General features: G+C 41.5%; 65 non-coding genes across 65 annotated transcripts; all 65 read left to right on the forward strand.

Moving 5' to 3' along the window:
- The first annotated feature begins 378 nt into the window (after positions 1–378).
- LOC142481246 (5S ribosomal RNA) lies at positions 379–497 on the forward strand. Its single transcript, XR_012795687.1, has one exon. It is a non-coding gene; the product is annotated as a 5S ribosomal RNA (ribosomal RNA).
- Positions 498–783: 286 nt separating this feature from the next.
- On the forward strand, positions 784–902 carry LOC142481247 (5S ribosomal RNA). Its single transcript, XR_012795688.1, has one exon. It is a non-coding gene; the product is annotated as a 5S ribosomal RNA (ribosomal RNA).
- A 286-nt stretch (positions 903–1188) lies between these two features.
- LOC142481181 (5S ribosomal RNA) lies at positions 1189–1307 on the forward strand. The gene has a single exon (XR_012795625.1). It is a non-coding gene; the product is annotated as a 5S ribosomal RNA (ribosomal RNA).
- A 286-nt stretch (positions 1308–1593) lies between these two features.
- On the forward strand, positions 1594–1712 carry LOC142481248 (5S ribosomal RNA). Its single transcript, XR_012795689.1, has one exon. It is a non-coding gene; the product is annotated as a 5S ribosomal RNA (ribosomal RNA).
- A 286-nt stretch (positions 1713–1998) lies between these two features.
- Positions 1999–2117, forward strand: LOC142481217 (5S ribosomal RNA). The gene has a single exon (XR_012795661.1). It is a non-coding gene; the product is annotated as a 5S ribosomal RNA (ribosomal RNA).
- A 286-nt stretch (positions 2118–2403) lies between these two features.
- LOC142481249 (5S ribosomal RNA) lies at positions 2404–2522 on the forward strand. Its single transcript, XR_012795690.1, has one exon. It is a non-coding gene; the product is annotated as a 5S ribosomal RNA (ribosomal RNA).
- Positions 2523–2808: 286 nt separating this feature from the next.
- LOC142481232 (5S ribosomal RNA) lies at positions 2809–2927 on the forward strand. Its single transcript, XR_012795674.1, has one exon. It is a non-coding gene; the product is annotated as a 5S ribosomal RNA (ribosomal RNA).
- A 677-nt stretch (positions 2928–3604) lies between these two features.
- Positions 3605–3723, forward strand: LOC142481219 (5S ribosomal RNA). The gene has a single exon (XR_012795663.1). It is a non-coding gene; the product is annotated as a 5S ribosomal RNA (ribosomal RNA).
- A 286-nt stretch (positions 3724–4009) lies between these two features.
- Positions 4010–4128, forward strand: LOC142481250 (5S ribosomal RNA). The gene has a single exon (XR_012795691.1). It is a non-coding gene; the product is annotated as a 5S ribosomal RNA (ribosomal RNA).
- A 286-nt stretch (positions 4129–4414) lies between these two features.
- Positions 4415–4533, forward strand: LOC142481244 (5S ribosomal RNA). The gene has a single exon (XR_012795685.1). It is a non-coding gene; the product is annotated as a 5S ribosomal RNA (ribosomal RNA).
- Positions 4534–4819: 286 nt separating this feature from the next.
- On the forward strand, positions 4820–4938 carry LOC142481251 (5S ribosomal RNA). Its single transcript, XR_012795692.1, has one exon. It is a non-coding gene; the product is annotated as a 5S ribosomal RNA (ribosomal RNA).
- A 286-nt stretch (positions 4939–5224) lies between these two features.
- On the forward strand, positions 5225–5343 carry LOC142481255 (5S ribosomal RNA). The gene has a single exon (XR_012795696.1). It is a non-coding gene; the product is annotated as a 5S ribosomal RNA (ribosomal RNA).
- A 286-nt stretch (positions 5344–5629) lies between these two features.
- On the forward strand, positions 5630–5748 carry LOC142481252 (5S ribosomal RNA). The gene has a single exon (XR_012795693.1). It is a non-coding gene; the product is annotated as a 5S ribosomal RNA (ribosomal RNA).
- Positions 5749–6034: 286 nt separating this feature from the next.
- On the forward strand, positions 6035–6153 carry LOC142481253 (5S ribosomal RNA). The gene has a single exon (XR_012795694.1). It is a non-coding gene; the product is annotated as a 5S ribosomal RNA (ribosomal RNA).
- Positions 6154–6439: 286 nt separating this feature from the next.
- Positions 6440–6558, forward strand: LOC142481221 (5S ribosomal RNA). The gene has a single exon (XR_012795665.1). It is a non-coding gene; the product is annotated as a 5S ribosomal RNA (ribosomal RNA).
- A 286-nt stretch (positions 6559–6844) lies between these two features.
- Positions 6845–6963, forward strand: LOC142481222 (5S ribosomal RNA). Its single transcript, XR_012795666.1, has one exon. It is a non-coding gene; the product is annotated as a 5S ribosomal RNA (ribosomal RNA).
- A 286-nt stretch (positions 6964–7249) lies between these two features.
- Positions 7250–7368, forward strand: LOC142481254 (5S ribosomal RNA). The gene has a single exon (XR_012795695.1). It is a non-coding gene; the product is annotated as a 5S ribosomal RNA (ribosomal RNA).
- Positions 7369–7654: 286 nt separating this feature from the next.
- On the forward strand, positions 7655–7773 carry LOC142481212 (5S ribosomal RNA). Its single transcript, XR_012795656.1, has one exon. It is a non-coding gene; the product is annotated as a 5S ribosomal RNA (ribosomal RNA).
- A 286-nt stretch (positions 7774–8059) lies between these two features.
- On the forward strand, positions 8060–8178 carry LOC142481257 (5S ribosomal RNA). Its single transcript, XR_012795697.1, has one exon. It is a non-coding gene; the product is annotated as a 5S ribosomal RNA (ribosomal RNA).
- Positions 8179–8464: 286 nt separating this feature from the next.
- LOC142481267 (5S ribosomal RNA) lies at positions 8465–8583 on the forward strand. The gene has a single exon (XR_012795707.1). It is a non-coding gene; the product is annotated as a 5S ribosomal RNA (ribosomal RNA).
- Positions 8584–8869: 286 nt separating this feature from the next.
- Positions 8870–8988, forward strand: LOC142481258 (5S ribosomal RNA). The gene has a single exon (XR_012795698.1). It is a non-coding gene; the product is annotated as a 5S ribosomal RNA (ribosomal RNA).
- Positions 8989–9274: 286 nt separating this feature from the next.
- Positions 9275–9393, forward strand: LOC142481223 (5S ribosomal RNA). Its single transcript, XR_012795667.1, has one exon. It is a non-coding gene; the product is annotated as a 5S ribosomal RNA (ribosomal RNA).
- Positions 9394–9679: 286 nt separating this feature from the next.
- On the forward strand, positions 9680–9798 carry LOC142481259 (5S ribosomal RNA). The gene has a single exon (XR_012795699.1). It is a non-coding gene; the product is annotated as a 5S ribosomal RNA (ribosomal RNA).
- Positions 9799–10084: 286 nt separating this feature from the next.
- On the forward strand, positions 10085–10203 carry LOC142481200 (5S ribosomal RNA). Its single transcript, XR_012795644.1, has one exon. It is a non-coding gene; the product is annotated as a 5S ribosomal RNA (ribosomal RNA).
- Positions 10204–10489: 286 nt separating this feature from the next.
- On the forward strand, positions 10490–10608 carry LOC142481260 (5S ribosomal RNA). The gene has a single exon (XR_012795700.1). It is a non-coding gene; the product is annotated as a 5S ribosomal RNA (ribosomal RNA).
- Positions 10609–10894: 286 nt separating this feature from the next.
- LOC142481187 (5S ribosomal RNA) lies at positions 10895–11013 on the forward strand. The gene has a single exon (XR_012795631.1). It is a non-coding gene; the product is annotated as a 5S ribosomal RNA (ribosomal RNA).
- A 286-nt stretch (positions 11014–11299) lies between these two features.
- Positions 11300–11418, forward strand: LOC142481213 (5S ribosomal RNA). Its single transcript, XR_012795657.1, has one exon. It is a non-coding gene; the product is annotated as a 5S ribosomal RNA (ribosomal RNA).
- A 286-nt stretch (positions 11419–11704) lies between these two features.
- Positions 11705–11823, forward strand: LOC142481261 (5S ribosomal RNA). The gene has a single exon (XR_012795701.1). It is a non-coding gene; the product is annotated as a 5S ribosomal RNA (ribosomal RNA).
- Positions 11824–12109: 286 nt separating this feature from the next.
- LOC142481262 (5S ribosomal RNA) lies at positions 12110–12228 on the forward strand. Its single transcript, XR_012795702.1, has one exon. It is a non-coding gene; the product is annotated as a 5S ribosomal RNA (ribosomal RNA).
- Positions 12229–12514: 286 nt separating this feature from the next.
- On the forward strand, positions 12515–12633 carry LOC142481198 (5S ribosomal RNA). Its single transcript, XR_012795642.1, has one exon. It is a non-coding gene; the product is annotated as a 5S ribosomal RNA (ribosomal RNA).
- Positions 12634–12919: 286 nt separating this feature from the next.
- On the forward strand, positions 12920–13038 carry LOC142481263 (5S ribosomal RNA). The gene has a single exon (XR_012795703.1). It is a non-coding gene; the product is annotated as a 5S ribosomal RNA (ribosomal RNA).
- Positions 13039–13324: 286 nt separating this feature from the next.
- On the forward strand, positions 13325–13443 carry LOC142481197 (5S ribosomal RNA). The gene has a single exon (XR_012795641.1). It is a non-coding gene; the product is annotated as a 5S ribosomal RNA (ribosomal RNA).
- A 286-nt stretch (positions 13444–13729) lies between these two features.
- LOC142481264 (5S ribosomal RNA) lies at positions 13730–13848 on the forward strand. Its single transcript, XR_012795704.1, has one exon. It is a non-coding gene; the product is annotated as a 5S ribosomal RNA (ribosomal RNA).
- Positions 13849–14134: 286 nt separating this feature from the next.
- LOC142481265 (5S ribosomal RNA) lies at positions 14135–14253 on the forward strand. The gene has a single exon (XR_012795705.1). It is a non-coding gene; the product is annotated as a 5S ribosomal RNA (ribosomal RNA).
- A 286-nt stretch (positions 14254–14539) lies between these two features.
- LOC142481203 (5S ribosomal RNA) lies at positions 14540–14658 on the forward strand. The gene has a single exon (XR_012795647.1). It is a non-coding gene; the product is annotated as a 5S ribosomal RNA (ribosomal RNA).
- Positions 14659–14944: 286 nt separating this feature from the next.
- LOC142481215 (5S ribosomal RNA) lies at positions 14945–15063 on the forward strand. Its single transcript, XR_012795659.1, has one exon. It is a non-coding gene; the product is annotated as a 5S ribosomal RNA (ribosomal RNA).
- Positions 15064–15349: 286 nt separating this feature from the next.
- Positions 15350–15468, forward strand: LOC142481209 (5S ribosomal RNA). Its single transcript, XR_012795653.1, has one exon. It is a non-coding gene; the product is annotated as a 5S ribosomal RNA (ribosomal RNA).
- A 286-nt stretch (positions 15469–15754) lies between these two features.
- On the forward strand, positions 15755–15873 carry LOC142481220 (5S ribosomal RNA). The gene has a single exon (XR_012795664.1). It is a non-coding gene; the product is annotated as a 5S ribosomal RNA (ribosomal RNA).
- A 286-nt stretch (positions 15874–16159) lies between these two features.
- On the forward strand, positions 16160–16278 carry LOC142481226 (5S ribosomal RNA). The gene has a single exon (XR_012795668.1). It is a non-coding gene; the product is annotated as a 5S ribosomal RNA (ribosomal RNA).
- Positions 16279–16564: 286 nt separating this feature from the next.
- LOC142481227 (5S ribosomal RNA) lies at positions 16565–16683 on the forward strand. Its single transcript, XR_012795669.1, has one exon. It is a non-coding gene; the product is annotated as a 5S ribosomal RNA (ribosomal RNA).
- A 286-nt stretch (positions 16684–16969) lies between these two features.
- Positions 16970–17088, forward strand: LOC142481214 (5S ribosomal RNA). The gene has a single exon (XR_012795658.1). It is a non-coding gene; the product is annotated as a 5S ribosomal RNA (ribosomal RNA).
- A 286-nt stretch (positions 17089–17374) lies between these two features.
- On the forward strand, positions 17375–17493 carry LOC142481266 (5S ribosomal RNA). The gene has a single exon (XR_012795706.1). It is a non-coding gene; the product is annotated as a 5S ribosomal RNA (ribosomal RNA).
- Positions 17494–17779: 286 nt separating this feature from the next.
- Positions 17780–17898, forward strand: LOC142481268 (5S ribosomal RNA). Its single transcript, XR_012795708.1, has one exon. It is a non-coding gene; the product is annotated as a 5S ribosomal RNA (ribosomal RNA).
- Positions 17899–18184: 286 nt separating this feature from the next.
- Positions 18185–18303, forward strand: LOC142481228 (5S ribosomal RNA). The gene has a single exon (XR_012795670.1). It is a non-coding gene; the product is annotated as a 5S ribosomal RNA (ribosomal RNA).
- A 286-nt stretch (positions 18304–18589) lies between these two features.
- On the forward strand, positions 18590–18708 carry LOC142481269 (5S ribosomal RNA). Its single transcript, XR_012795709.1, has one exon. It is a non-coding gene; the product is annotated as a 5S ribosomal RNA (ribosomal RNA).
- A 286-nt stretch (positions 18709–18994) lies between these two features.
- LOC142481199 (5S ribosomal RNA) lies at positions 18995–19113 on the forward strand. Its single transcript, XR_012795643.1, has one exon. It is a non-coding gene; the product is annotated as a 5S ribosomal RNA (ribosomal RNA).
- A 286-nt stretch (positions 19114–19399) lies between these two features.
- Positions 19400–19518, forward strand: LOC142481270 (5S ribosomal RNA). The gene has a single exon (XR_012795710.1). It is a non-coding gene; the product is annotated as a 5S ribosomal RNA (ribosomal RNA).
- Positions 19519–19804: 286 nt separating this feature from the next.
- LOC142481271 (5S ribosomal RNA) lies at positions 19805–19923 on the forward strand. Its single transcript, XR_012795711.1, has one exon. It is a non-coding gene; the product is annotated as a 5S ribosomal RNA (ribosomal RNA).
- Positions 19924–20209: 286 nt separating this feature from the next.
- LOC142481204 (5S ribosomal RNA) lies at positions 20210–20328 on the forward strand. Its single transcript, XR_012795648.1, has one exon. It is a non-coding gene; the product is annotated as a 5S ribosomal RNA (ribosomal RNA).
- Positions 20329–20614: 286 nt separating this feature from the next.
- On the forward strand, positions 20615–20733 carry LOC142481216 (5S ribosomal RNA). The gene has a single exon (XR_012795660.1). It is a non-coding gene; the product is annotated as a 5S ribosomal RNA (ribosomal RNA).
- Positions 20734–21019: 286 nt separating this feature from the next.
- LOC142481229 (5S ribosomal RNA) lies at positions 21020–21138 on the forward strand. The gene has a single exon (XR_012795671.1). It is a non-coding gene; the product is annotated as a 5S ribosomal RNA (ribosomal RNA).
- Positions 21139–21424: 286 nt separating this feature from the next.
- On the forward strand, positions 21425–21543 carry LOC142481230 (5S ribosomal RNA). Its single transcript, XR_012795672.1, has one exon. It is a non-coding gene; the product is annotated as a 5S ribosomal RNA (ribosomal RNA).
- Positions 21544–21829: 286 nt separating this feature from the next.
- Positions 21830–21948, forward strand: LOC142481273 (5S ribosomal RNA). The gene has a single exon (XR_012795712.1). It is a non-coding gene; the product is annotated as a 5S ribosomal RNA (ribosomal RNA).
- Positions 21949–22234: 286 nt separating this feature from the next.
- Positions 22235–22353, forward strand: LOC142481231 (5S ribosomal RNA). The gene has a single exon (XR_012795673.1). It is a non-coding gene; the product is annotated as a 5S ribosomal RNA (ribosomal RNA).
- A 286-nt stretch (positions 22354–22639) lies between these two features.
- On the forward strand, positions 22640–22758 carry LOC142481207 (5S ribosomal RNA). Its single transcript, XR_012795651.1, has one exon. It is a non-coding gene; the product is annotated as a 5S ribosomal RNA (ribosomal RNA).
- A 286-nt stretch (positions 22759–23044) lies between these two features.
- LOC142481182 (5S ribosomal RNA) lies at positions 23045–23163 on the forward strand. Its single transcript, XR_012795626.1, has one exon. It is a non-coding gene; the product is annotated as a 5S ribosomal RNA (ribosomal RNA).
- Positions 23164–23449: 286 nt separating this feature from the next.
- Positions 23450–23568, forward strand: LOC142481233 (5S ribosomal RNA). The gene has a single exon (XR_012795675.1). It is a non-coding gene; the product is annotated as a 5S ribosomal RNA (ribosomal RNA).
- A 286-nt stretch (positions 23569–23854) lies between these two features.
- Positions 23855–23973, forward strand: LOC142481183 (5S ribosomal RNA). Its single transcript, XR_012795627.1, has one exon. It is a non-coding gene; the product is annotated as a 5S ribosomal RNA (ribosomal RNA).
- A 286-nt stretch (positions 23974–24259) lies between these two features.
- On the forward strand, positions 24260–24378 carry LOC142481202 (5S ribosomal RNA). Its single transcript, XR_012795646.1, has one exon. It is a non-coding gene; the product is annotated as a 5S ribosomal RNA (ribosomal RNA).
- Positions 24379–24664: 286 nt separating this feature from the next.
- LOC142481184 (5S ribosomal RNA) lies at positions 24665–24783 on the forward strand. Its single transcript, XR_012795628.1, has one exon. It is a non-coding gene; the product is annotated as a 5S ribosomal RNA (ribosomal RNA).
- Positions 24784–25069: 286 nt separating this feature from the next.
- LOC142481234 (5S ribosomal RNA) lies at positions 25070–25188 on the forward strand. The gene has a single exon (XR_012795676.1). It is a non-coding gene; the product is annotated as a 5S ribosomal RNA (ribosomal RNA).
- A 301-nt stretch (positions 25189–25489) lies between these two features.
- Positions 25490–25608, forward strand: LOC142481208 (5S ribosomal RNA). Its single transcript, XR_012795652.1, has one exon. It is a non-coding gene; the product is annotated as a 5S ribosomal RNA (ribosomal RNA).
- Positions 25609–25894: 286 nt separating this feature from the next.
- On the forward strand, positions 25895–26013 carry LOC142481235 (5S ribosomal RNA). Its single transcript, XR_012795677.1, has one exon. It is a non-coding gene; the product is annotated as a 5S ribosomal RNA (ribosomal RNA).
- Positions 26014–26299: 286 nt separating this feature from the next.
- LOC142481211 (5S ribosomal RNA) lies at positions 26300–26418 on the forward strand. Its single transcript, XR_012795655.1, has one exon. It is a non-coding gene; the product is annotated as a 5S ribosomal RNA (ribosomal RNA).
- A 291-nt stretch (positions 26419–26709) lies between these two features.
- LOC142481236 (5S ribosomal RNA) lies at positions 26710–26828 on the forward strand. Its single transcript, XR_012795678.1, has one exon. It is a non-coding gene; the product is annotated as a 5S ribosomal RNA (ribosomal RNA).
- Positions 26829–27075: the final 247 nt, after the last annotated feature.

Consider the following 27075-nt stretch of genomic DNA (forward strand, 5'->3'; position numbering starts at 1 on the left):
CCCAATCCCGTCAGATCTCGGAAGCTAAGCAGGGTGAGGCTTGATTAGTACTGGGTTGGGAGACTGCCTGGGAATACCAGGTGCTGTAGGTGTTTTTATTTTTCGCTTCCCTAATGAAAATATACATGGCATTCCTCGCAGCAAATGAAAATGTTTCATTTCTTGCTACTTTTTTCCCGCAGTGGCAAAGAAATATATCGTTTTTTCCTCAGAAAGCTCAACACAATGCAACCTTCCAAAATAGAATTCTGACATCAAGAATTCCGTCTATAGTACATTTGAGTGCACCTGTCATTTTCTCAGTCTCTGTGTATGCATGGAGCAAGATATAGGCTCATGGATTTAAGAATGAGAGGATATCATGAGACAGCAATCTCCACCTACGGCCATACTACCTTGAAAGCGCCCGATCCCGTCAGATCTCGGAAGCTAAGCAGGGTGAGGCTTGATTAGTACTGGGTTGGGAGACTGCCTGGGAATACCAAGTGCTGTGGGTGTTTTTATTTTTCGCTTCCCTAATGAAAATATACATGGCATTCCTTGCAGCAAATGAAAATGTTTCATTTTTTACTACTTTTTTCCCGCAGTGGAAAAGAAATATATCGTTTTTTCCTCAGAAAGTTCAACACAATGCAACCTTCCAAAATAGAATTCTGACATCAAGAATTCTGTCTATAGTACATTTGAGTGCACCTGTCATTTTCTCAGTCTCTGTGTATGCATGGAGCAAGATATAGGCTCATGGATTTAAGAATGAGAGGATATCATGAGACAGCAATCTCCACCTACGGCCATACTACCTTGAAAGCGCCCGATCCCGTCAGATCTCGGAAGCTAAGCAGGGTGAGGCTTGATTAGTACTGGGTTGGGAGACTGCCTGGGAATACCAAGTGCTGTGGGTGTTTTTATTTTTCGCTTCCCTAATGAAAATATACATGGCATTCCTTGCAGCAAATGAAAATGTTTCATTTTTTACTACTTTTTTCCCGCAGTGGAAAAGAAATATATCGTTTTTTCCTCAGAAAGTTCAACACAATGCAACCTTCCAAAATAGAATTCTGACATCAAGAATTCTGTCTATAGTACATTTGAGTGCACCTGTCATTTTCTCAGTCTCTGTGTATGCATGGAGCAAGATATAGGCTCATGGATTTAAGAATGAGAGGATATCATGAGACAGCAATCGCCACCTACGGCCATACTACCTTGAAAGCGCCCGATCCCGTCAGATCTCGGAAGCTAAGCAGGGTGAGGCTTGATTAGTACTGGGTTGGGAGACTGCCTGGGAATACCAGGTGCTGTAGGTGTTTTTATTTTTCGCTTCCCTAATGAAAATATACATGGCATTCCTCGCAGCAAATGAAAATGTTTCATTTCTTGCTACTTTTTTCCCGCAGTGGAAAAGAAATATATCGTTTTTTCCTCAGAAAGTTCAACACAATGCAACCTTCCAAAATAGAATTCTGACATCAAGAATTGCGTCTATAGTACATTTGAGTGCACCTGTCATTTTCTCAGTCTCTGTGTATGCATGGAGCAAGATATAGGCTCATGGATTTAAGAATGAGAGGATATCATGAGACAGCAATCTCCACCTACGGCCATACTACCTTGAAAGCGCCCGATCCCGTCAGATCTCGGAAGCTAAGCAGGGTGAGGCTTGATTAGTACTGGGTTGGGAGACTGCCTGGGAATACCAAGTGCTGTGGGTGTTTTTATTTTTCGCTTCCCTAATGAAAATATACATGGCATTCCTTGCAGCAAATGAAAATGTTTCATTTTTTACTACTTTTTTCCCGCAGTGGAAAAGAAATATATCGTTTTTTCCTCAGAAAGTTCAACACAATGCAACCTTCCAAAATAGAATTCTGACATCAAGAATTGCGTCTATAGTACATTTGAGTGCACCTGTCATTTTCTCAGTCTCTGTGTATGCATGGAGCAAGATATAGGCTCATGGATTTAAGAATGAGAGGATATCATGAGACAGCAATCTCCACCTACGGCCATACTACCTTGAAAGCGCCCGATCCGGTCAGATCTCGGAAGCTAAGCAGGGTGAGGCTTGATTAGTACTGGGTTGGGAGACTGCCTGGGAATACCAGGTGCTGTAGGTGTTTTTATTTTTCGCTTCCCTAATGAAAATATACATGGCATTCCTCGCAGCAAATGAAAATGTTTCATTTCTTGCTACTTTTTTCCCGCAGTGGAAAAGAAATATATCGTTTTTTCCTCAGAAAGCTCAACACAATGCAACCTTCCAAAATAGAATTCTGACATCAAGAATTCCGTCTATAGTACATTTGAGTGCACCTGTCATTTTCTCAGTCTCTGTGTATGCATGGAGCAAGATATAGGCTCATGGATTTAAGAATGAGAGGATATCATGAGACAGCAATCTCCACCTACGGCCATACTACCTTGAAAGCGCCCGATCCCGTCAGATCTCGGAAGCTAAGCAGGGTGAGGCTTGATTAGTACTGGGTTGGGAGACTGCCTGGGAATACCAAGTGCTGTGGGTGTTTTTATTTTTCGCTTCCCTAATGAAAATATACATGGCATTCCTTGCAGCAAATGAAAATGTTTCATTTTTTACTACTTTTTTCCCGCAGTGGAAAAGAAATATATCGTTTTTTCCTCAGAAAGTTCAACACAATGCAACCTTCCAAAATAGAATTCTGACATCAAGAATTGCGTCTATAGTACATTTGAGTGCACCTGTCATTTTCTCAGTCTCTGTGTATGCATGGAGCAAGATATAGGCTCATGGATTTAAGAATGAGAGGATATCATGAGACAGCAATCTCCACCTACGGCCATACTACCTTGAAAGCGCCCGATCCCGTCAGATCTCGGAAGCTAAGCAGGGTGAGGCTTGATTAGTACTGGGTTGGGAGACTGCCTGGGAATACCAGGTGCTGTAGGTGTTTTTATTTTTCGCTTCCCTAATGAAAATATACATGGCATTCCTCGCAGCAAATGAAAATGTTTCATTTCTTGCTACTTTTTTCCCGCCGTGGCAAAGAAATATATCGTTTTTTCCTCAGAAAGCTCAACACAATGCAACCTTCCAAAATAGAATTCTGACATCAAGAATTCCGTCTATAGTACATTTGAGTGCACCTGTCATTTTCTCAGTCTCTGATTTAATTTCTCCATTTAAGGTAATTCTTCAAGAATGTATTTGTTTTAACGGTCAGAATAATACACTTATGCCTCCCATGTCATTTAGAAATATATCATACAGGCCTCAGAACACTTAGCATGTTATATGGTGAGCTTGTGGCTCACAGAGTTGGGGTGTGCAGTGTTCAAGCTGATACTTGGAAGAGGTAGTGAGTTCAAATCCAAACAGGAGGAGGTTGAATATAGGCACCTCTGAAATTTTTTACTACTTTTTTCCCGCAGTGGAAAAGAAATATATCGTTTTTTCCTCAGAAAGTTCAACACAATGCAACCTTCCAAAATAGAATTCTGACATCAAGAATTGCGTCTATAGTACATTTGAGTGCACCTGTCATTTTCTCAGTCTCTGTGTATGCATGGAGCAAGATATAGGCTCATGGATTTAAGAATGAGAGGATATCATGAGACAGCAATCTCCACCTACGGCCATACTACCTTGAAAGCGCCCGATCCCGTCAGATCTCGGAAGCTAAGCAGGGTGAGGCTTGATTAGTACTGGGTTGGGAGACTGCCTGGGAATACCAGGTGCAGTATGTGTTTTTATTTTTCGCTTCCCTAATGAAAATATACATGGCATTCCTCGCAGCAAATGAAAATGTTTCATTTCTTGCTACTTTTTTCCCGCAGTGGAAAAGAAATATATCGTTTTTTCCTCAGAAAGTTCAACACAATGCAACCTTCCAAAATAGAATTCTGACATCAAGAATTGCGTCTATAGTACATTTGAGTGCACCTGTCATTTTCTCAGTCTCTGTGTATGCATGGAGCAAGATATAGGCTCATGGATTTAAGAATGAGAGGATATCATGAGACAGCAATCTCCACCTACGGCCATACTACCTTGAAAGCGCCCGATCCCGTCAGATCTCGGAAGCTAAGCAGGGTGAGGCTTGATTAGTACTGGGTTGGGAGACTGCCTGGGAATACCAAGTGCTGTGGGTGTTTTTATTTTTCGCTTCCCTAATGAAAATATACATGGCATTCCTTGCAGCAAATGAAAATGTTTCATTTTTTACTACTTTTTTCCCGCAGTGGAAAAGAAATATATCGTTTTTTCCTCAGAAAGTTCAACACAATGCAACCTTCCAAAATAGAATTCTGACATCAAGAATTGCGTCTATAGTACATTTGAGTGCACCTGTCATTTTCTCAGTCTCTGTGTATGCATGGAGCAAGATATAGGCTCATGGATTTAAGAATGAGAGGATATCATGAGACAGCAATCTCCACCTACGGCCATACTACCTTGAAAGCGCCCGATCCCGTCAGATCTCGGAAGCTAAGCAGGGTGAGGCTTGATTAGTACTGGGTTGGGAGACTGCCTGGGAATACCAGGTGCTGTAGGTGTTTTTATTTTTCGCTTCCCTAATGAAAATATACATGGCATTCCTCGCAGCAAATGAAAATGTTTCATTTCTTGCTACTTTTTTCCCGCAGTGGCAAAGAAATATATCGTTTTTTCCTCAGAAAGCTCAACACAATGCAACCTTCCAAAATAGAATTCTGACATCAAGAATTCCGTCTATAGTACATTTGAGTGCACCTGTCATTTTCTCAGTCTCTGTGTATGCATGGAGCAAGATATAGGCTCATGGATTTAAGAATGAGAGGATATCATGAGACAGCAATCTCCACCTACGGCCATACTACCTTGAAAGCGCCCGATCCCGTCAGATCTCGGAAGCTAAGCAGGGTGAGGCTTGATTAGTACTGGGTTGGGAGACTGCCTGGGAATACCAAGTGCTGTGGGTGTTTTTATTTTTCGCTTCCCTAATGAAAATATACATGGCATTCCTTGCAGCAAATGAAAATGTTTCATTTTTTACTACTTTTTTCCCGCAGTGGAAAAGAAATATATCGTTTTTTCCTCAGAAAGTTCAACACAATGCAACCTTCCAAAATAGAATTCTGACATCAAGAATTGCGTCTATAGTACATTTGAGTGCACCTGTCATTTTCTCAGTCTCTGTGTATGCATGGAGCAAGATATAGGCTCATGGATTTAAGAATGAGAGGATATCATGAGACAGCAATCTCCACCTACGGCCATACTACCTTGAAAGCGCCCGATCCCGTCAGATCTCGGAAGCTAAGCAGGGTGAGGCTTGATTAGTACTGGGTTGGGAGACTGCCTGGGAATACCAGGTGCTGTAGGTGTTTTTATTTTTCGCTTCCCTAATGAAAATATACATGGCATTCCTCGCAGCAAATGAAAATGTTTCATTTCTTGCTACTTTTTTCCCGCAGTGGCAAAGAAATATATCGTTTTTTCCTCAGAAAGCTCAACACAATGCAACCTTCCAAAATAGAATTCTGACATCAAGAATTCCGTCTATAGTACATTTGAGTGCACCTGTCATTTTCTCAGTCTCTGTGTATGCATGGAGCAAGATATAGGCTCATGGATTTAAGAATGAGAGGATATCATGAGACAGCAATCTCCACCTACGGCCATACTACCTTGAAAGCGCCCGATCCCGTCAGATCTCGGAAGCTAAGCAGGGTGAGGCTTGATTAGTACTGGGTTGGGAGACTGCCTGGGAATACCAAGTGCTGTGGGTGTTTTTATTTTTCGCTTCCCTAATGAAAATATACATGGCATTCCTTGCAGCAAATGAAAATGTTTCATTTTTTACTACTTTTTTCCCGCAGTGGAAAAGAAATATATCGTTTTTTCCTCAGAAAGTTCAACACAATGCAACCTTCCAAAATAGAATTCTGACATCAAGAATTCTGTCTATAGTACATTTGAGTGCACCTGTCATTTTCTCAGTCTCTGTGTATGCATGGAGCAAGATATAGGCTCATGGATTTAAGAATGAGAGGATATCATGAGACAGCAATCTCCACCTACGGCCATACTACCTTGAAAGCGCCCGATCCCGTCAGATCTCGGAAGCTAAGCAGGGTGAGGCTTGATTAGTACTGGGTTGGGAGACTGCCTGGGAATACCAAGTGCTGTGGGTGTTTTTATTTTTCGCTTCCCTAATGAAAATATACATGGCATTCCTTGCAGCAAATGAAAATGTTTCATTTTTTACTACTTTTTTCCCGCAGTGGAAAAGAAATATATCGTTTTTTCCTCAGAAAGTTCAACACAATGCAACCTTCCAAAATAGAATTCTGACATCAAGAATTGCGTCTATAGTACATTTGAGTGCACCTGTCATTTTCTCAGTCTCTGTGTATGCATGGAGCAAGATATAGGCTCATGGATTTAAGAATGAGAGGATATCATGAGACAGCAATCTCCACCTACGGCCATACTACCTTGAAAGCGCCCGATCCCGTCAGATCTCGGAAGCTAAGCAGGGTGAGGCTTGATTAGTACTGGGTTGGGAGACTGCCTGGGAATACCAGGTGCAGTATGTGTTTTTATTTTTCGCTTCCCTAATGAAAATATACATGGCATTCCTCGCAGCAAATGAAAATGTTTCATTTCTTGCTACTTTTTTCCCGCAGTGGAAAAGAAATATATCGTTTTTTCCTCAGAAAGTTCAACACAATGCAACCTTCCAAAATAGAATTCTGACATCAAGAATTGCGTCTATAGTACATTTGAGTGCACCTGTCATTTTCTCAGTCTCTGTGTATGCATGGAGCAAGATATAGGCTCATGGATTTAAGAATGAGAGGATATCATGAGACAGCAATCTCCACCTACGGCCATACTACCTTGAAAGCGCCCGATCCCGTCAGATCTCGGAAGCTAAGCAGGGTGAGGCTTGATTAGTACTGGGTTGGGAGACTGCCTGGGAATACCAGGTGCAGTATGTGTTTTTATTTTTCGCTTCCCTAATGAAAATATACATGGCATTCCTCGCAGCAAATGAAAATGTTTCATTTCTTGCTACTTTTTTCCCGCAGTGGAAAAGAAATATATCGTTTTTTCCTCAGAAAGTTCAACACAATGCAACCTTCCAAAATAGAATTCTGACATCAAGAATTGCGTCTATAGTACATTTGAGTGCACCTGTCATTTTCTCAGTCTCTGTGTATGCATGGAGCAAGATATAGGCTCATGGATTTAAGAATGAGAGGATATCATGAGACAGCAATCTCCACCTACGGCCATACTACCTTGAAAGCGCCCGATCCCGTCAGATCTCGGAAGCTAAGCAGGGTGAGGCTTGATTAGTACTGGGTTGGGAGACTGCCTGGGAATACCAAGTGCTGTGGGTGTTTTTATTTTTCGCTTCCCTAATGAAAATATACATGGCATTCCTTGCAGCAAATGAAAATGTTTCATTTTTTACTACTTTTTTCCCGCAGTGGAAAAGAAATATATCGTTTTTTCCTCAGAAAGTTCAACACAATGCAACCTTCCAAAATAGAATTCTGACATCAAGAATTGCGTCTATAGTACATTTGAGTGCACCTGTCATTTTCTCAGTCTCTGTGTATGCATGGAGCAAGATATAGGCTCATGGATTTAAGAATGAGAGGATATCATGAGACAGCAATCTCCACCTACGGACATACTACCTTGAAAGCGCCCGATCCCGTCAGATCTCGGAAGCTAAGCAGGGTGAGGCTTGATTAGTACTGGGTTGGGAGACTGCCTGGGAATACCAGGTGCTGTAGGTGTTTTTATTTTTCGCTTCCCTAATGAAAATATACATGGCATTCCTCGCAGCAAATGAAAATGTTTCATTTCTTGCTACTTTTTTCCCGCAGTGGCAAAGAAATATATCGTTTTTTCCTCAGAAAGCTCAACACAATGCAACCTTCCAAAATAGAATTCTGACATCAAGAATTCCGTCTATAGTACATTTGAGTGCACCTGTCATTTTCTCAGTCTCTGTGTATGCATGGAGCAAGATATAGGCTCATGGATTTAAGAATGAGAGGATATCATGAGACAGCAATCTCCACCTACGGCCATACTACCTTGAAAGCGCCCGATCCCGTCAGATCTCGGAAGCTAAGCAGGGTGAGGCTTGATTAGTACTGGGTTGGGAGACTGCCTGGGAATACCAAGTGCTGTGGGTGTTTTTATTTTTCGCTTCCCTAATGAAAATATACATGGCATTCCTTGCAGCAAATGAAAATGTTTCATTTTTTACTACTTTTTTCCCGCAGTGGAAAAGAAATATATCGTTTTTTCCTCAGAAAGTTCAACACAATGCAACCTTCCAAAATAGAATTCTGACATCAAGAATTGCGTCTATAGTACATTTGAGTGCACCTGTCATTTTCTCAGTCTCTGTGTATGCATGGAGCAAGATATAGGCTCATGGATTTAAGAATGAGAGGATATCATGAGACAGCAATCTCCACCTACGGCCATACTACCTTGAAAGCGCCCGATCCCGTCAGATCTCGGAAGCTAAGCAGGGTGAGGCTTGATTAGTACTGGGTTGGGAGACTGCCTGGGAATACCAGGTGCTGTAGGTGTTTTTATTTTTCGCTTCCCTAATGAAAATATACATGGCATTCCTCGCAGCAAATGAAAATGTTTCATTTCTTGCTACTTTTTTCCCGCAGTGGCAAAGAAATATATCGTTTTTTCCTCAGAAAGCTCAACACAATGCAACCTTCCAAAATAGAATTCTGACATCAAGAATTCCGTCTATAGTACATTTGAGTGCACCTGTCATTTTCTCAGTCTCTGTGTATGCATGGAGCAAGATATAGGCTCATGGATTTAAGAATGAGAGGATATCATGAGACAGCAATCTCCACCTACGGCCATACTACCTTGAAAGCGCCCGATCCCGTCAGATCTCGGAAGCTAAGCAGGGTGAGGCTTGATTAGTACTGGGTTGGGAGACTGCCTGGGAATACCAAGTGCTGTGGGTGTTTTTATTTTTCGCTTCCCTAATGAAAATATACATGGCATTCCTTGCAGCAAATGAAAATGTTTCATTTTTTACTACTTTTTTCCCGCAGTGGAAAAGAAATATATCGTTTTTTCCTCAGAAAGTTCAACACAATGCAACCTTCCAAAATAGAATTCTGACATCAAGAATTCTGTCTATAGTACATTTGAGTGCACCTGTCATTTTCTCAGTCTCTGTGTATGCATGGAGCAAGATATAGGCTCATGGATTTAAGAATGAGAGGATATCATGAGACAGCAATCTCCACCTACGGCCATACTACCTTGAAAGCGCCCGATCCCGTCAGATCTCGGAAGCTAAGCAGGGTGAGGCTTGATTAGTACTGGGTTGGGAGACTGCCTGGGAATACCAGGTGCAGTATGTGTTTTTATTTTTCGCTTCCCTAATGAAAATATACATGGCATTCCTCGCAGCAAATGAAAATGTTTCATTTCTTGCTACTTTTTTCCCGCAGTGGAAAAGAAATATATCGTTTTTTCCTCAGAAAGTTCAACACAATGCAACCTTCCAAAATAGAATTCTGACATCAAGAATTGCGTCTATAGTACATTTGAGTGCACCTGTCATTTTCTCAGTCTCTGTGTATGCATGGAGCAAGATATAGGCTCATGGATTTAAGAATGAGAGGATATCATGAGACAGCAATCTCCACCTACGGCCATACTACCTTGAAAGCGCCCGATCCCGTCAGATCTCGGAAGCTAAGCAGGGTGAGGCTTGATTAGTACTGGGTTGGGAGACTGCCTGGGAATACCAAGTGCTGTGGGTGTTTTTATTTTTCGCTTCCCTAATGAAAATATACATGGCATTCCTTGCAGCAAATGAAAATGTTTCATTTTTTACTACTTTTTTCCCGCAGTGGAAAAGAAATATATCGTTTTTTCCTCAGAAAGTTCAACACAATGCAACCTTCCAAAATAGAATTCTGACATCAAGAATTGCGTCTATAGTACATTTGAGTGCACCTGTCATTTTCTCAGTCTCTGTGTATGCATGGAGCAAGATATAGGCTCATGGATTTAAGAATGAGAGGATATCATGAGACAGCAATCTCCACCTACGGCCATACTACCTTGAATGCGCCCGATCCCGTCAGATCTCGGAAGCTAAGCAGGGTGAGGCTTGATTAGTACTGGGTTGGGAGACTGCCTGGGAATACCAGGTGCTGTAGGTGTTTTTATTTTTCGCTTCCCTAATGAAAATATACATGGCATTCCTCGCAGCAAATGAAAATGTTTCATTTCTTGCTACTTTTTTCCCGCAGTGGCAAAGAAATATATCGTTTTTTCCTCAGAAAGCTCAACACAATGCAACCTTCCAAAATAGAATTCTGACATCAAGAATTCCGTCTATAGTACATTTGAGTGCACCTGTCATTTTCTCAGTCTCTGTGTATGCATGGAGCAAGATATAGGCTCATGGATTTAAGAATGAGAGGATATCATGAGACCGCAATCTCCACCTACGGCCATACTACCTTGAAAGCGCCCGATCCCGTCAGATCTCGGAAGCTAAGCAGGGTGAGGCTTGATTAGTACTGGGTTGGGAGACTGCCTGGGAATACCAAGTGCTGTGGGTGTTTTTATTTTTCGCTTCCCTAATGAAAATATACATGGCATTCCTTGCAGCAAATGAAAATGTTTCATTTTTTACTACTTTTTTCCCGCAGTGGAAAAGAAATATATCGTTTTTTCCTCAGAAAGTTCAACACAATGCAACCTTCCAAAATAGAATTCTGACATCAAGAATTGCGTCTATAGTACATTTGAGTGCACCTGTCATTTTCTCAGTCTCTGTGTATGCATGGAGCAAGATATAGGCTCATGGATTTAAGAATGAGAGGATATCATGAGACAGCAATCTCCACCTACGGCCATACTACCTTGAAAGCGCCCGATCCCGTCAGATCTCGGAAGCTAAGCAGGGTGAGGCTTGATTAGTACTGGGTTGGGAGACTGCCTGGGAATACCAGGTGCTGTAGGTGTTTTTATTTTTCGCTTCCCTAATGAAAATATACATGGCATTCCTCGCAGCAAATGAAAATGTTTCATTTCTTGCTACTTTTTTCCCGCAGTGGCAAAGAAATATATCGTTTTTTCCTCAGAAAGCTCAACACAATGCAACCTTCCAAAATAGAATTCTGACATCAAGAATTCCGTCTATAGTACATTTGAGTGCACCTGTCATTTTCTCAGTCTCTGTGTATGCATGGAGCAAGATATAGGCTCATGGATTTAAGAATGAGAGGATATCATGAGACAGCAATCTCCACCTACGGCCATACTACCTTGAAAGCGCCCGATCCTGTCAGATCTCGGAAGCTAAGCAGGGTGAGGCTTGATTAGTACTGGGTTGGGAGACTGCCTGGGAATACCAAGTGCTGTGGGTGTTTTTATTTTTCGCTTCCCTAATGAAAATATACATGGCATTCCTTGCAGCAAATGAAAATGTTTCATTTTTTACTACTTTTTTCCCGCAGTGGAAAAGAAATATATCGTTTTTTCCTCAGAAAGTTCAACACAATGCAACCTTCCAAAATAGAATTCTGACATCAAGAATTCTGTCTATAGTACATTTGAGTGCACCTGTCATTTTCTCAGTCTCTGTGTATGCATGGAGCAAGATATAGGCTCATGGATTTAAGAATGAGAGGATATCATGAGACAGCAATCTCCACCTACGGCCATACTACCTTGAAAGCGCCCGATCCCGTCAGATCTCGGAAGCTAAGCAGGGTGAGGCTTGATTAGTACTGGGTTGGGAGACTGCCTGGGAATACCAAGTGCTGTGGGTGTTTTTATTTTTCGCTTCCCTAATGAAAATATACATGGCATTCCTTGCAGCAAATGAAAATGTTTCATTTTTTACTACTTTTTTCCCGCAGTGGAAAAGAAATATATCGTTTTTTCCTCAGAAAGTTCAACACAATGCAACCTTCCAAAATAGAATTCTGACATCAAGAATTGCGTCTATAGTACATTTGAGTGCACCTGTCATTTTCTCAGTCTCTGTGTATGCATGGAGCAAGATATAGGCTCATGGATTTAAGAATGAGAGGATATCATGAGACAGCAATCTCCACCTACGGCCATACTACCTTGAAAGCGCCCGATCCCGTCAGATCTCGGAAGCTAAGCAGGGTGAGGCTTGATTAGTACTGGGTTGGGAGACTGCCTGGGAATACCAAGTGCTGTGGGTGTTTTTATTTTTTGCTTCCCTAATGAAAATATACATGGCATTCCTTGCAGCAAATGAAAATGTTTCATTTTTTACTACTTTTATCCCGCAGTGGAAAAGAAATATATCGTTTTTTCCTCAGAAAGTTCAACACAATGCAACCTTCCAAAATAGAATTCTGACATCAAGAATTGCGTCTATAGTACATTTGAGTGCACCTGTCATTTTCTCAGTCTCTGTGTATGCATGGAGCAAGATATAGGCTCATGGATTTAAGAATGAGAGGATATCATGAGACAGCAATCTCCACCTACGGCCATACTACCTTGAAAGCGCCCGATCCCGTCAGATCTCGGAAGCTAAGCAGGGTGAGGCTTGATTAGTACTGGGTTGGGAGACTGCCTGGGAATACCAGGTGCTGTAGGTGTTTTTATTTTTCGCTTCCCTAATGAAAATATACATGGCATTCCTCGCAGCAAATGAAAATGTTTCATTTCTTGCTACTTTTTTCCCGCAGTGGCAAAGAAATATATCGTTTTTTCCTCAGAAAGCTCACCACAATGCAACCTTCCAAAATAGAATTCTGACATCAAGAATTCCGTCTATAGTACATTTGAGTGCACCTGTCATTTTCTCAGTCTCTGTGTATGCATGGAGCAAGATATAGGCTCATGGATTTAAGAATGAGAGGATATCATGAGACAGCAATCTCCACCTACGGCCATACTACCTTGAAAGCGCCCGATCCCGTCAGATCTCGGAAGCTAAGCAGGGTGAGGCTTGATTAGTACTGGGTTGGGAGACTGCCTGGGAATACCAAGTGCTGTGGGTGTTTTTATTTTTCGCTTCCCTAATGAAAATATACATGGCATTCCTTGCAGCAAATGAAAATGTTTCATTTTTTACTACTTTTTTCCCGCAGTGGAAAAGAAATATATCGTTTTTTCCTCAGAAAGTTCAACACAATGCAACCTTCCAAAATAGAATTCTGACATCAAGAATTGCGTCTATAGTACATTTGAGTGCACCTGTCATTTTCTCAGTCTCTGTGTATGCATGGAGCAAGATATAGGCTCATGGATTTAAGAATGAGAGGATATCATGAGACAGCAATCTCCACCTACGGCCATACTACCTTGAAAGCGCCCGATCCCGTCAGATCTCGGAAGCTAAGCAGGGTGAGGCTTGATTAGTACTGGGTTGGGAGACTGCATGGGAATACCAGGTGCTGTAGGTGTTTTTATTTTTCGCTTCCCTAATGAAAATATACATGGCATTCCTCGCAGCAAATGAAAATGTTTCATTTCTTGCTACTTTTTTCCCGCAGTGGCAAAGAAATATATCGTTTTTTCCTCAGAAAGCTCAACACAATGCAACCTTCCAAAATAGAATTCTGACATCAAGAATTCCGTCTATAGTACATTTGAGTGCATCTGTCATTTTCTCAGTCTCTGTGTATGCATGGAGCAAGATATAGGCTCATGGATTTAAGAATGAGAGGATATCATGAGACAGCAATCTCCACCTACGGCCATACTACCTTGAAAGCGCCCGATCCCGTCAGATCTCGGAAGCTAAGCAGGGTGAGGCTTGATTAGTACTGGGTTGGGAGACTGCCTGGGAATACCAAGTGCTGTGGGTGTTTTTATTTTTCGCTTCCCTAATGAAAATATACATGGCATTCCTTGCAGCAAATGAAAATGTTTCATTTTTTACTACTTTTTTCCCGCAGTGGAAAAGAAATATATCGTTTTTTCCTCAGAAAGTTCAACACAATGCAACCTTCCAAAATAGAATTCTGACATCAAGAATTCTGTCTATAGTACATTTGAGTGCACCTGTCATTTTCTCAGTCTCTGTGTATGCATGGAGCAAGATATAGGCTCATGGATTTAAGAATGAGAGGATATCATGAGACAGCAATCTCCACCTACGGCCATACTACCTTGAAAGCGCCCGATCCCGTCAGATCTCGGAAGCTAAGCAGGGTGAGGCTTGATTAGTACTGGGTTGGGAGACTGCCTGGGAATACCAAGTGCTGTGGGTGTTTTTATTTTTCGCTTCCCTAATGAAAATATACATGGCATTCCTTGCAGCAAATGAAAATGTTTCATTTTTTACTACTTTTTTCCCGCAGTGGAAAAGAAATATATCGTTTTTTCCTCAGAAAGTTCAACACAATGCAACCTTCCAAAATAGAATTCTGACATCAAGAATTGCGTCTATAGTACATTTGAGTGCACCTGTCATTTTCTCAGTCTCTGTGTATGCATGGAGCAAGATATAGGCTCATGGATTTAAGAATGAGAGGATATCATGAGACAGCAATCTCCACCTACGGCCATACTACCTTGAAAGCGCCCGATCCCGTCAGATCTCGGAAGCTAAGCAGGGTGAGGCTTGATTAGTACTGGATTGGGAGACTGCATGGGAATACCAGGTGCTGTAGGTGTTTTTATTTTTCGCTTCCCTAATGAAAATATACATGGCATTCCTTGCAGCAAATGAAAATGTTTCATTTTTTACTACTTTTTTCCCGCAGTGGAAAAGAAATATATCGTTTTTTCCTCAGAAAGTTCAACACAATGCAACCTTCCAAAATAGAATTCTGACATCAAGAATTCTGTCTATAGTACATTTGAGTGCACCTGTCATTTTCTCAGTCTCTGTGTATGCATGGAGCAAGATATAGGCTCATGGATTTAAGAATGAGAGGATATCATGAGACAGCAATCTCCACCTACGGCCATACTACCTTGAAAGCGCCCGATCCCGTCAGATCTCGGAAGCTAAGCAGGATGAGGCTTGATTAGTACTGGGTTGGGAGACTGCCTGGGAATACCAAGTGCTGTGGGTGTTTTTATTTTTCGCTTCCCTAATGAAAATATACATGGCATTCCTTGCAGCAAATGAAAATGTTTCATTTTTTACTACTTTTTTCCCGCAGTGGAAAAGAAATATATCGTTTTTTCCTCAGAAAGTTCAACACAATGCAACCTTCCAAAATAGAATTCTGACATCAAGAATTGCGTCTATAGTACATTTGAGTGCACCTGTCATTTTCTCAGTCTCTGTGTATGCATGGAGCAAGATATAGGCTCATGGATTTAAGAATGAGAGGATATCATGAGACAGCAATCTCCACCTACGGCCATACTACCTTGAAAGCGCCCGATCCCGTCAGATCTCGGAAGCTAAGCAGGGTGAGGCTTGATTAGTACTGGGTTGGGAGACTGCCTGGGAATACCAGGTGCTGTAGGTGTTTTTATTTTTCGCTTCCCTAATGAAAATATACATGGCATTCCTCGCAGCAAATGAAAATGTTTCATTTCTTGCTACTTTTTTCCCGCAGTGGAAAAGAAATATATCGTTTTTTCCTCAGAAAGTTCAACACAATGCAACCTTCCAAAATAGAATTCTGACATCAAGAATTGCGTCTATAGTACATTTGAGTGCACCTGTCATTTTCTCAGTCTCTGTGTATGCATGGAGCAAGATATAGGCTCATGGATTTAAGAATGAGAGGATATCATGAGACAGCAATCTCCACCTACGGCCATACTACCTTGAAAGCGCCCGATCCCGTCAGATCTCGGAAGCTAAGCAGGGTGAGGCTTGATTAGTACTGGGTTGGGAGACTGCCTGGGAATACCAGGTGCTGTAGGTGTTTTTATTTTTCGCTTCCCTAATGAAAATATACATGGCATTCCTTGCAGCAAATGAAAATGTTTCATTTTTTACTACTTTTATCCCGCAGTGGAAAAGAAATATATCGTTTTTTCCTCAGAAAGTTCAACACAATGCAACCTTCCAAAATAGAATTCTGACATCAAGAATTGCGTCTATAGTACATTTGAGTGCACCTGTCATTTTCTCAGTCTCTGTGTATGCATGGAGCAAGATATAGGCTCATGGATTTAAGAATGAGAGGATATCATGAGACAGCAATCTCCACCTACGGCCATACTACCTTGAAAGCGCCCGATCCCGTCAGATCTCGGAAGCTAAGCAGGGTGAGGCTTGATTAGTACTGGGTTGGGAGACTGCCTGGGAATACCAGGTGCTGTAGGTGTTTTTATTTTTCGCTTCCCTAATGAAAATATACATGGCATTCCTCGCAGCAAATGAAAATGTTTCATTTCTTGCTACTTTTTTCCCGCAGTGGCAAAGAAATATATCGTTTTTTCCTCAGAAAGCTCACCACAATGCAACCTTCCAAAATAGAATTCTGACATCAAGAATTCCGTCTATAGTACATTTGAGTGCACCTGTCATTTTCTCAGTCTCTGTGTATGCATGGAGCAAGATATAGGCTCATGGATTTAAGAATGAGAGGATATCATGAGACAGCAATCTCCACCTACGGCCATACTACCTTGAAAGCGCCCGATCCCGTCAGATCTCGGAAGCTAAGCAGGGTGAGGCTTGATTAGTACTGGGTTGGGAGACTGCCTGGGAATACCAGGTGCTGTAGGTGTTTTTATTTTTCGCTTCCCTAATGAAAATATACATGGCATTCCTCGCAGCAAATGAAAATGTTTCATTTCTTGCTACTTTTTTCCCGCAGTGGCAAAGAAATATATCGTTTTTTCCTCAGAAAGCTCAACACAATGCAACCTTCCAAAATAGAATTCTGACATCAAGAATTCCGTCTATAGTACATTTGAGTGCACCTGTCATTTTCTCAGTCTCTGTGTATGCATGGAGCAAGATATAGGCTCATGGATTTAAGAATGAGAGGATATCATGAGACAGCAATCTCCACCTACGGCCATACTACCTTGAAAGCGCCCGATCCTGTCAGATCTCGGAAGCTAAGCAGGGTGAGGCTTGATTAGTACTGGGTTGGGAGACTGCCTGGGAATACCAAGTGCTGTGGGTGTTTTTATTTTTCGCTTCCCTAATGAAAATATACATGGCATTCCTTGCAGCAAATGAAAATGTTTCATTTTTTACTACTTTTTTCCCGCAGTGGAAAAGAAATATATCGTTTTTTCCTCAGAAAGTTCAACACAATGCAACCTTCCAAAATAGAATTCTGACATCAAGAATTCTGTCTATAGTACATTTGAGTGCACCTGTCATTTTCTCAGTCTCTGTGTATGCATGGAGCAAGATATAGGCTCATGGATTTAAGAATGAGAGGATATCATGAGACAGCAATCTCCACCTACGGCCATACTACCTTGAAAGCGCCCGATCCCGTCAGATCTCGGAAGCTAAGCAGGGTGAGGCTTGATTAGTACTGGGTTGGGAGACTGCCTGGGAATACCAAGTGCTGTGGGTGTTTTTATTTTTCGCTTCCCTAATGAAAATATACATGGCATTCCTTGCAGCAAATGAAAATGTTTCATTTTTTACTACTTTTTTCCCGCAGTGGAAAAGAAATATATCGTTTTTTCCTCAGAAAGTTCAACACAATGCAACCTTCCAAAATAGAATTCTGACATCAAGAATTGCGTCTATAGTACATTTGAGTGCACCTGTCATTTTCTCAGTCTCTGTGTATGCATGGAGCAAGATATAGGCTCATGGATTTAAGAATGAGAGGATATCATGAGACAGCAATCTCCACCTACGGCCATACTACCTTGAAAGCGCCCGATCCCGTCAGATCTCGGAAGCTAAGCAGGGTGAGGCTTGATTAGTACTGGGTTGGGAGACTGCCTGGGAATACCAAGTGCTGTGGGTGTTTTTATTTTTTGCTTCCCTAATGAAAATATACATGGCATTCCTTGCAGCAAATGAAAATGTTTCATTTTTTACTACTTTTATCCCGCAGTGGAAAAGAAATATATCGTTTTTTCCTCAGAAAGTTCAACACAATGCAACCTTCCAAAATAGAATTCTGACATCAAGAATTGCGTCTATAGTACATTTGAGTGCACCTGTCATTTTCTCAGTCTCTGTGTATGCATGGAGCAAGATATAGGCTCATGGATTTAAGAATGAGAGGATATCATGAGACAGCAATCTCCACCTACGGCCATACTACCTTGAAAGCGCCCGATCCCGTCAGATCTCGGAAGCTAAGCAGGGTGAGGCTTGATTAGTACTGGGTTGGGAGACTGCCTGGGAATACCAGGTGCTGTAGGTGTTTTTATTTTTCGCTTCCCTAATGAAAATATACATGGCATTCCTCGCAGCAAATGAAAATGTTTCATTTCTTGCTACTTTTTTCCCGCAGTGGCAAAGAAATATATCGTTTTTTCCTCAGAAAGCTCACCACAATGCAACCTTCCAAAATAGAATTCTGACATCAAGAATTCCGTCTATAGTACATTTGAGTGCACCTGTCATTTTCTCAGTCTCTGTGTATGCATGGAGCAAGATATAGGCTCATGGATTTAAGAATGAGAGGATATCATGAGACAGCAATCTCCACCTACGGCCATACTACCTTGAAAGCGCCCGATCCCGTCAGATCTCGGAAGCTAAGCAGGGTGAGGCTTGATTAGTACTGGGTTGGGAGACTGCCTGGGAATACCAAGTGCTGTGGGTGTTTTTATTTTTCGCTTCCCTAATGAAAATATACATGGCATTCCTTGCAGCAAATGAAAATGTTTCATTTTTTACTACTTTTTTCCCGCAGTGGAAAAGAAATATATCGTTTTTTCCTCAGAAAGTTCAACACAATGCAACCTTCCAAAATAGAATTCTGACATCAAGAATTGCGTCTATAGTACATTTGAGTGCACCTGTCATTTTCTCAGTCTCTGTGTATGCATGGAGCAAGATATAGGCTCATGGATTTAAGAATGAGAGGATATCATGAGACAGCAATCTCCACCTACGGCCATACTACCTTGAAAGCGCCCGATCCCGTCAGATCTCGGAAGCTAAGCAGGGTGAGGCTTGATTAGTACTGGGTTGGGAGACTGCATGGGAATACCAGGTGCTGTAGGTGTTTTTATTTTTCGCTTCCCTAATGAAAATATACATGGCATTCCTCGCAGCAAATGAAAATGTTTCATTTCTTGCTACTTTTTTCCCGCAGTGGCAAAGAAATATATCGTTTTTTCCTCAGAAAGCTCAACACAATGCAACCTTCCAAAATAGAATTCTGACATCAAGAATTCCGTCTATAGTACATTTGAGTGCATCTGTCATTTTCTCAGTCTCTGTGTATGCATGGAGCAAGATATAGGCTCATGGATTTAAGAATGAGAGGATATCATGAGACAGCAATCTCCACCTACGGCCATACTACCTTGAAAGCGCCCGATCCCGTCAGATCTCGGAAGCTAAGCAGGGTGAGGCTTGATTAGTACTGGGTTGGGAGACTGCCTGGGAATACCAAGTGCTGTGGGTGTTTTTATTTTTCGCTTCCCTAATGAAAATATACATGGCATTCCTTGCAGCAAATGAAAATGTTTCATTTTTTACTACTTTTTTCCCGCAGTGGAAAAGAAATATATCGTTTTTTCCTCAGAAAGTTCAACACAATGCAACCTTCCAAAATAGAATTCTGACATCAAGAATTCTGTCTATAGTACATTTGAGTGCACCTGTCATTTTCTCAGTCTCTGTGTATGCATGGAGCAAGATATAGGCTCATGGATTTAAGAATGAGAGGATATCATGAGACAGCAATCTCCACCTACGGCCATACTACCTTGAAAGCGCCCGATCCCGTCAGATCTCGGAAGCTAAGCAGGGTGAGGCTTGATTAGTACTGGGTTGGGAGACTGCCTGGGAATACCAAGTGCTGTGGGTGTTTTTATTTTTCGCTTCCCTAATGAAAATATACATGGCATTCCTTGCAGCAAATGAAAATGTTTCATTTTTTACTACTTTTTTCCCGCAGTGGAAAAGAAATATATCGTTTTTTCCTCAGAAAGTTCAACACAATGCAACCTTCCAAAATAGAATTCTGACATCAAGAATTGCGTCTATAGTACATTTGAGTGCACCTGTCATTTTCTCAGTCTCTGTGTATGCATGGAGCAAGATATAGGCTCATGGATTTAAGAATGAGAGGATATCATGAGACAGCAATCTCCACCTACGGCCATACTACCTTGAAAGCGCCCGATCCCGTCAGATCTCGGAAGCTAAGCAGGGTGAGGCTTGATTAGTACTGGATTGGGAGACTGCATGGGAATACCAGGTGCTGTAGGTGTTTTTATTTTTCGCTTCCCTAATGAAAATATACATGGCATTCCTTGCAGCAAATGAAAATGTTTCATTTTTTACTACTTTTTTCCCGCAGTGGAAAAGAAATATATCGTTTTTTCCTCAGAAAGTTCAACACAATGCAACCTTCCAAAATAGAATTCTGACATCAAGAATTCTGTCTATAGTACATTTGAGTGCACCTGTCATTTTCTCAGTCTCTGTGTATGCATGGAGCAAGATATAGGCTCATGGATTTAAGAATGAGAGGATATCATGAGACAGCAATCTCCACCTACGGCCATACTACCTTGAAAGCGCCCGATCCCGTCAGATCTCGGAAGCTAAGCAGGATGAGGCTTGATTAGTACTGGGTTGGGAGACTGCCTGGGAATACCAAGTGCTGTGGGTGTTTTTATTTTTCGCTTCCCTAATGAAAATATACATGGCATTCCTTGCAGCAAATGAAAATGTTTCATTTTTTACTACTTTTTTCCCGCAGTGGAAAAGAAATATATCGTTTTTTCCTCAGAAAGTTCAACACAATGCAACCTTCCAAAATAGAATTCTGACATCAAGAATTGCGTCTATAGTACATTTGAGTGCACCTGTCATTTTCTCAGTCTCTGTGTATGCATGGAGCAAGATATAGGCTCATGGATTTAAGAATGAGAGGATATCATGAGACAGCAATCTCCACCTACGGCCATACTACCTTGAAAGCGCCCGATCCCGTCAGATCTCGGAAGCTAAGCAGGGTGAGGCTTGATTAGTACTGGGTTGGGAGACTGCCTGGGAATACCAGGTGCTGTAGGTGTTTTTATTTTTCGCTTCCCTAATGAAAATATACATGGCATTCCTCGCAGCAAATGAAAATGTTTCATTTCTTGCTACTTTTTTCCCGCAGTGGAAAAGAAATATATCGTTTTTTCCTCAGAAAGTTCAACACAATGCAACCTTCCAAAATAGAATTCTGACATCAAGAATTGCGTCTATAGTACATTTGAGTGCACCTGTCATTTTCTCAGTCTCTGTGTATGCATGGAGCAAGATATAGGCTCATGGATTTAAGAATGAGAGGATATCATGAGACAGCAATCTCCACCTACGGCCATACTACCTTGAAAGCGCCCGATCCCGTCAGATCTCGGAAGCTAAGCAGGGTGAGGCTTGATTAGTACTGGGTTGGGAGACTGCCTGGGAATACCAGGTGCTGTAGGTGTTTTTATTTTTCGCTTCCCTAATGAAAATATACATGGCATTCCTCGCAGCAAATGAAAATGTTTCATTTCTTGCTACTTTTTTCCCGCAGTGGCAAAGAAATATATCGTTTTTTCCTCAGAAAGCTCAACACAATGCAACCTTCCAAAATAGAATTCTGACATCAAGAATTCCGTCTATAGTACATTTGAGTGCACCTGTCATTTTCTCAGTCTCTGTGTATGCATGGAGCAAGATATAGGCTCATGGATTTAAGAATGAGAGGATATCATGAGACAGCAATCTCCACCTACGGCCATACTACCTTGAAAGCGCCCGATCCCGTCAGATCTCGGAAGCTAAGCAGGGTGAGGCTTGATTAGTACTGGGTTGGGAGACTGCCTGGGAATACCAAGTGCTGTGGGTGTTTTTATTTTTCGCTTCCCTAATGAAAATATACATGGCATTCCTTGCAGCAAATGAAAATGTTTCATTTTTTACTACTTTTTTCCCGCAGTGGAAAAGAAATATATCGTTTTTTCCTCAGAAAGTTCAACACAATGCAACCTTCCAAAATAGAATTCTGACATCAAGAATTGCGTCTATAGTACATTTGAGTGCACCTGTCATTTTCTCAGTCTCTGTGTATGCATGGAGCAAGATATAGGCTCATGGATTTAAGAATGAGAGGATATCATGAGACAGCAATCTCCACCTACGGCCATACTACCTTGAAAGCGCCCGATCCCGTCAGATCTCGGAAGCTAAGCAGGGTGAGGCTTGATTAGTACTGGGTTGGGAGACTGCCTGGGAATACCAGGTGCTGTAGGTGTTTTTATTTTTCGCTTCCCTAATGAAAATATACATGGCATTCCTCGCAGCAAATGAAAATGTTTCATTTCTTGCTACTTTTTTCCCGCAGTGGCAAAGAAATATATCGTTTTTTCCTCAGAAAGCTCAACACAATGCAACCTTCCAAAATAGAATTCTGACATCAAGAATTCCGTCTATAGTACATTTGAGTGCACCTGTCATTTTCTCAGTCTCTGTGTATGCATGGAGCAAGATATAGGCTCATGGATTTAAGAATGAGAGGATATCATGAGACAGCAATCTCCACCTACGGCCATACTACCTTGAAAGCGCCCGATCCCGTCAGATCTCGGAAGCTAAGCAGGGTGAGGCTTGATTAGTACTGGCTTGGGAGACTGCCTGGGAATACCAAGTGCTGTGGGTGTTTTTATTTTTCGCTTCCCTAATGAAAATATACATGGCATTCCTTGCAGCAAATGAAAATGTTTCATTTTTTACTACTTTTTTCCCGCAGTGGAAAAGAAATATATCGTTTTTTCCTCAGAAAGTTCAACACAATGCAACCTTCCAAAATAGAATTCTGACATCAAGAATTCTGTCTATAGTACATTTGAGTGCACCTGTCATTTTCTCAGTCTCTGTGTATGCATGGAGCAAGATATAGGCTCATGGATTTAAGAATGAGAGGATATCATGAGACAGCAATCTCCACCTACGGCCATACTACCTTGAAAGCGCCCGATCCCGTCAGATCTCGGAAGCTAAGCAGGGTGAGGCTTGATTAGTACTGGGTTGGGAGACTGCCTGGGAATACCAAGTGCTGTGGGTGTTTTTATTTTTCGCTTCCCTAATGAAAATATACATGGCATTCCTTGCAGCAAATGAAAATGTTTCATTTTTTACTACTTTTTTCCCGCAGTGGAAAAGAAATATATCGTTTTTTCCTCAGAAAGTTCAACACAATGCAACCTTCCAAAATAGAATTCTGACATCAAGAATTGCGTCTATAGTACATTTGAGTGCACCTGTCATTTTCTCAGTCTCTGTGTATGCATGGAGCAAGATATAGGCTCATGGATTTAAGAATGAGAGGATATCATGAGACAGCAATCTCCACCTACGGCCATACTACCTTGAAAGCGCCCGATCCCGTCAGATCTCGGAAGCTAAGCAGGGTGAGGCTTGATTAGTACTGGGTTGGGAGACTGCCTGGGAATACCAGGTGCTGTAGGTGTTTTTATTTTTCGCTTCCCTAATGAAAATATACATGGCATTACTCGCAGCAAATGAAAATGTTTCATTTCTTGCTACTTTTTTCCCGCAGTGGAAAAGAAATATATCGTTTTTTCCTCAGAAAGTTCAACACAATGCAACCTTCCAAAATAGAATTCTGACATCAAGAATTGCGTCTATAGTACATTTGAGTGCACCTGTCATTTTCTCAGTCTCTGTGTATGCATGGAGCAAGATATAGGCTCATGGATTTAAGAATGAGAGGATATCATGAGACAGCAATCTCCACCTACGGCCATACTACCTTGAAAGCGCCCGATCCCGTCAGATCTCGGAAGCTAAGCAGGGTGAGGCTTGATTAGTACTGGGTTGGGAGACTGCCTGGGAATACCAAGTGCTGTGGGTGTTTTTATTTTTCGCTTCCCTAATGAAAATATACATGGCATTACTTGCAGCAAATGAAAATGTTTCATTTTTTACTACTTTTTTCCCGCAGTGGAAAAGAAATATATCGTTTTTTCCTCAGAAAGTTCAACACAATGCAACCTTCCAAAATAGAATTCTGACATCAAGAATTGCGTCTATAGTACATTTGAGTGCACCTGTCATTTTCTCAGTCTCTGTGTATGCATGGAGCAAGATATAGGCTCATGGATTTAAGAATGAGAGGATATCATGAGACAGCAATCTCCACCTATGGCCATACTACCTTGAAAGCGCCCGATCCCGTCAGATCTCGGAAGCTAAGCAGGGTGAGGCTTGATTAGTACTGGGTTGGGAGACTGCCTGGGAATACCAGGTGCTGTAGGTGTTTTTATTTTTCGCTTCCCTAATGAAAATATACATGGCATTCCTCGCAGCAAATGAAAATGTTTCATTTCTTGCTACTTTTTTCCCGCAGTGGCAAAGAAATATATCGTTTTTTCCTCAGAAAGCTCAACACAATGCAACCTTCCAAAATAGAATTCTGACATCAAGAATTCCGTCTATAGTACATTTGAGTGCACCTGTCATTTTCTCAGTCTCTGTGTATGCATGGAGCAAGATATAGGCTCATGGATTTAAGAATGAGAGGATATCATGAGACAGCACTCTCCACCTACGGCCATACTACCTTGAAAGCGCCCGATCCCGTCAGATCTCGGAAGCTAAGCAGGGTGAGGCTTGATTAGTACTGGGTTGGGAGACTGCCTGGGAATACCAAGTGCTGTGGGTGTTTTTATTTTTCGCTTCCCTAATGAAAATATACATGGCATTCCTTGCAGCAAATGAAAATGTTTCATTTTTTACTACTTTTTTCCCGCAGTGGAAAAGAAATATATCGTTTTTTCCTCAGAAAGTTCAACACAATGCAACCTTCCAAAATAGAATTCTGACATCAAGAATTGCGTCTATAGTACATTTGAGTGCACCTGTCATTTTCTCAGTCTCTGTGTATGCATGGAGCAAGATATAGGCTCATGGATTTAAGAATGAGAGGATATCATGAGACAGCAATCTCCACCTACGGCCATACTACCTTGAAAGCGCCCGATCCCGTCAGATCTCGGAAGCTAAGCAGGGTGAGGCTTGATTAGTACTGGGTTGGGAGACTGCCTGGGAATACCAGGTGCTGTAGGTGTTTTTATTTTTCGCTTCCCTAATGAAAATATACATGGCATTCCTCGCAGCAAATGAAAATGTTTCATTTCTTGCTACTTTTTTCCCGCAGTGGCAAAGAAATATATCGTTTTTTCCTCAGAAAGCTCAACACAATGCAACCTTCCAAAATAGAATTCTGACATCAAGAATTCTGACATCAAGAATTCCGTCTATAGTACATTTGAGTGCACCTGTCATTTTCTCAGTCTCTGTGTATGCATGGAGCAAGATATAGGCTCATGGATTTAAGAATGAGAGGATATCATGAGACAGCAATCTCCACCTACGGCCATACTACCTTGAAAGCGCCCGATCCCGTCAGATCTCGGAAGCTAAGCAGGGTGAGGCTTGATTAGTACTGGGTTGGGAGACTGCCTGGGAATACCAAGTGCTGTGGGGGTTTTTATTTTTCGCTTCCCTAATGAAAATATACATGGCATTCCTTGAAGCAAATGAAAATGTTTCATTTTTTACTACTTTTTTCCCGCAGTGGAAAAGAAATATATCGTTTTTTCCTCAGAAAGTTCAACACAATGCAACCTTCCAAAATAGAATTCTGACATCAAGAATTGCGTCTATAGTACATTTGAGTGCACCTGTCATTTTCTCAGTCTCTGTGTATGCATGGAGCAAGATATAGGCTCATGGATTTAAGAATGAGAGGATATCATGAGACAGCAATCTCCACCTACGGCCATACTACCTTGAAAGCGCCCGATCCCGTCAGATCTCGGAAGCTAAGCAGGGTGAGGCTTGATTAGTACTGGGTTGGGAGACTGCCTGGGAATACCAGGTGCTGTAGGTGTTTTTAATTTTCGCTTCCCTAATGAAAATATACATGGCATTCCTCGCAGCAAATGAAAATGTTTCATTTCTTGCTACTTTTTTCCCGCAGTGGAAAAGAAATATATCGTTTTTTCCTCAGAAAGTTCAACACAATGCAACCTTCCAAAATAGAATTCTGACATCAAGAATTGCGTCTATAGTACATTTGAGTGCACCTGTCATTTTCTCTGTCTCTGTGTATGCATGGAGCAAGATATAGGCTCATGGATTTAAGAATGAGAGGATATCATGAGACAGCAATCTCCACCTACGGCCATACTACCTTGAAAGCGCCCGATCCCGTCAGATCTCGGAAGCTAAGCAGGGTGAGTCTTGATTAGTACTGGGTTGGGAGACTGCCTGGGAATACCAAGTGCTGTGGGTGTTTTTATTTTTCGCTTCCCTAATGAAAATATACATGGCATTCCTTGCAGCAAATGAAAATGTTTCATTTTTTACTACTTTTTTCCCGCAGTGGAAAAGAAATATATCGTTTTTTCCTCAGAAAGTTCAACACAATGCAACCTTCCAAAATAGAATTCTGACATCAAGAATTGCGTCTATACTGTAGTACATTTGAGTGCACCTGTCATTTTCTCAGTCTCTGTGTATGCATGGAGCAAGATATAGGCTCATGGATTTAAGAATGAGAGGATATCATGAGACAGCAATCTCCACCTACGGCCATACTACCTTGAAAGCGCCCGATCCCGTCAGATCTCGGAAGCTAAGCAGGGTGAGGCTTGATTAGTACTGGGTTGGGAGACTGCCTGGGAATACCAGGTGCTGTAGGTGTTTTTATTTTTCGCTTCCCTAATGAAAATATACATGGCATTCCTCGCAGCAAATGAAAATGTTTCATTTCTTGCTACTTTTTTCCCGCAGTGGCAAAGAAATATATCGTTTTTTCCTCAGAAAGCTCAACACAATGCAACCTTCCAAAATAGAATTCTGACATCAAGAATTCCGTCTATAGTACATTTGAGTGCACCTGTCATTTTCTCAGTCTCTGTGTATGCATGGAGCAAGATATAGGCTCATG

This window comes from Ascaphus truei, unplaced genomic scaffold (assembly GCF_040206685.1).
Source record: "Ascaphus truei isolate aAscTru1 unplaced genomic scaffold, aAscTru1.hap1 HAP1_SCAFFOLD_2460, whole genome shotgun sequence".
NCBI classification, from domain to species: Eukaryota; Metazoa; Chordata; class Amphibia; order Anura; family Ascaphidae; genus Ascaphus; species Ascaphus truei.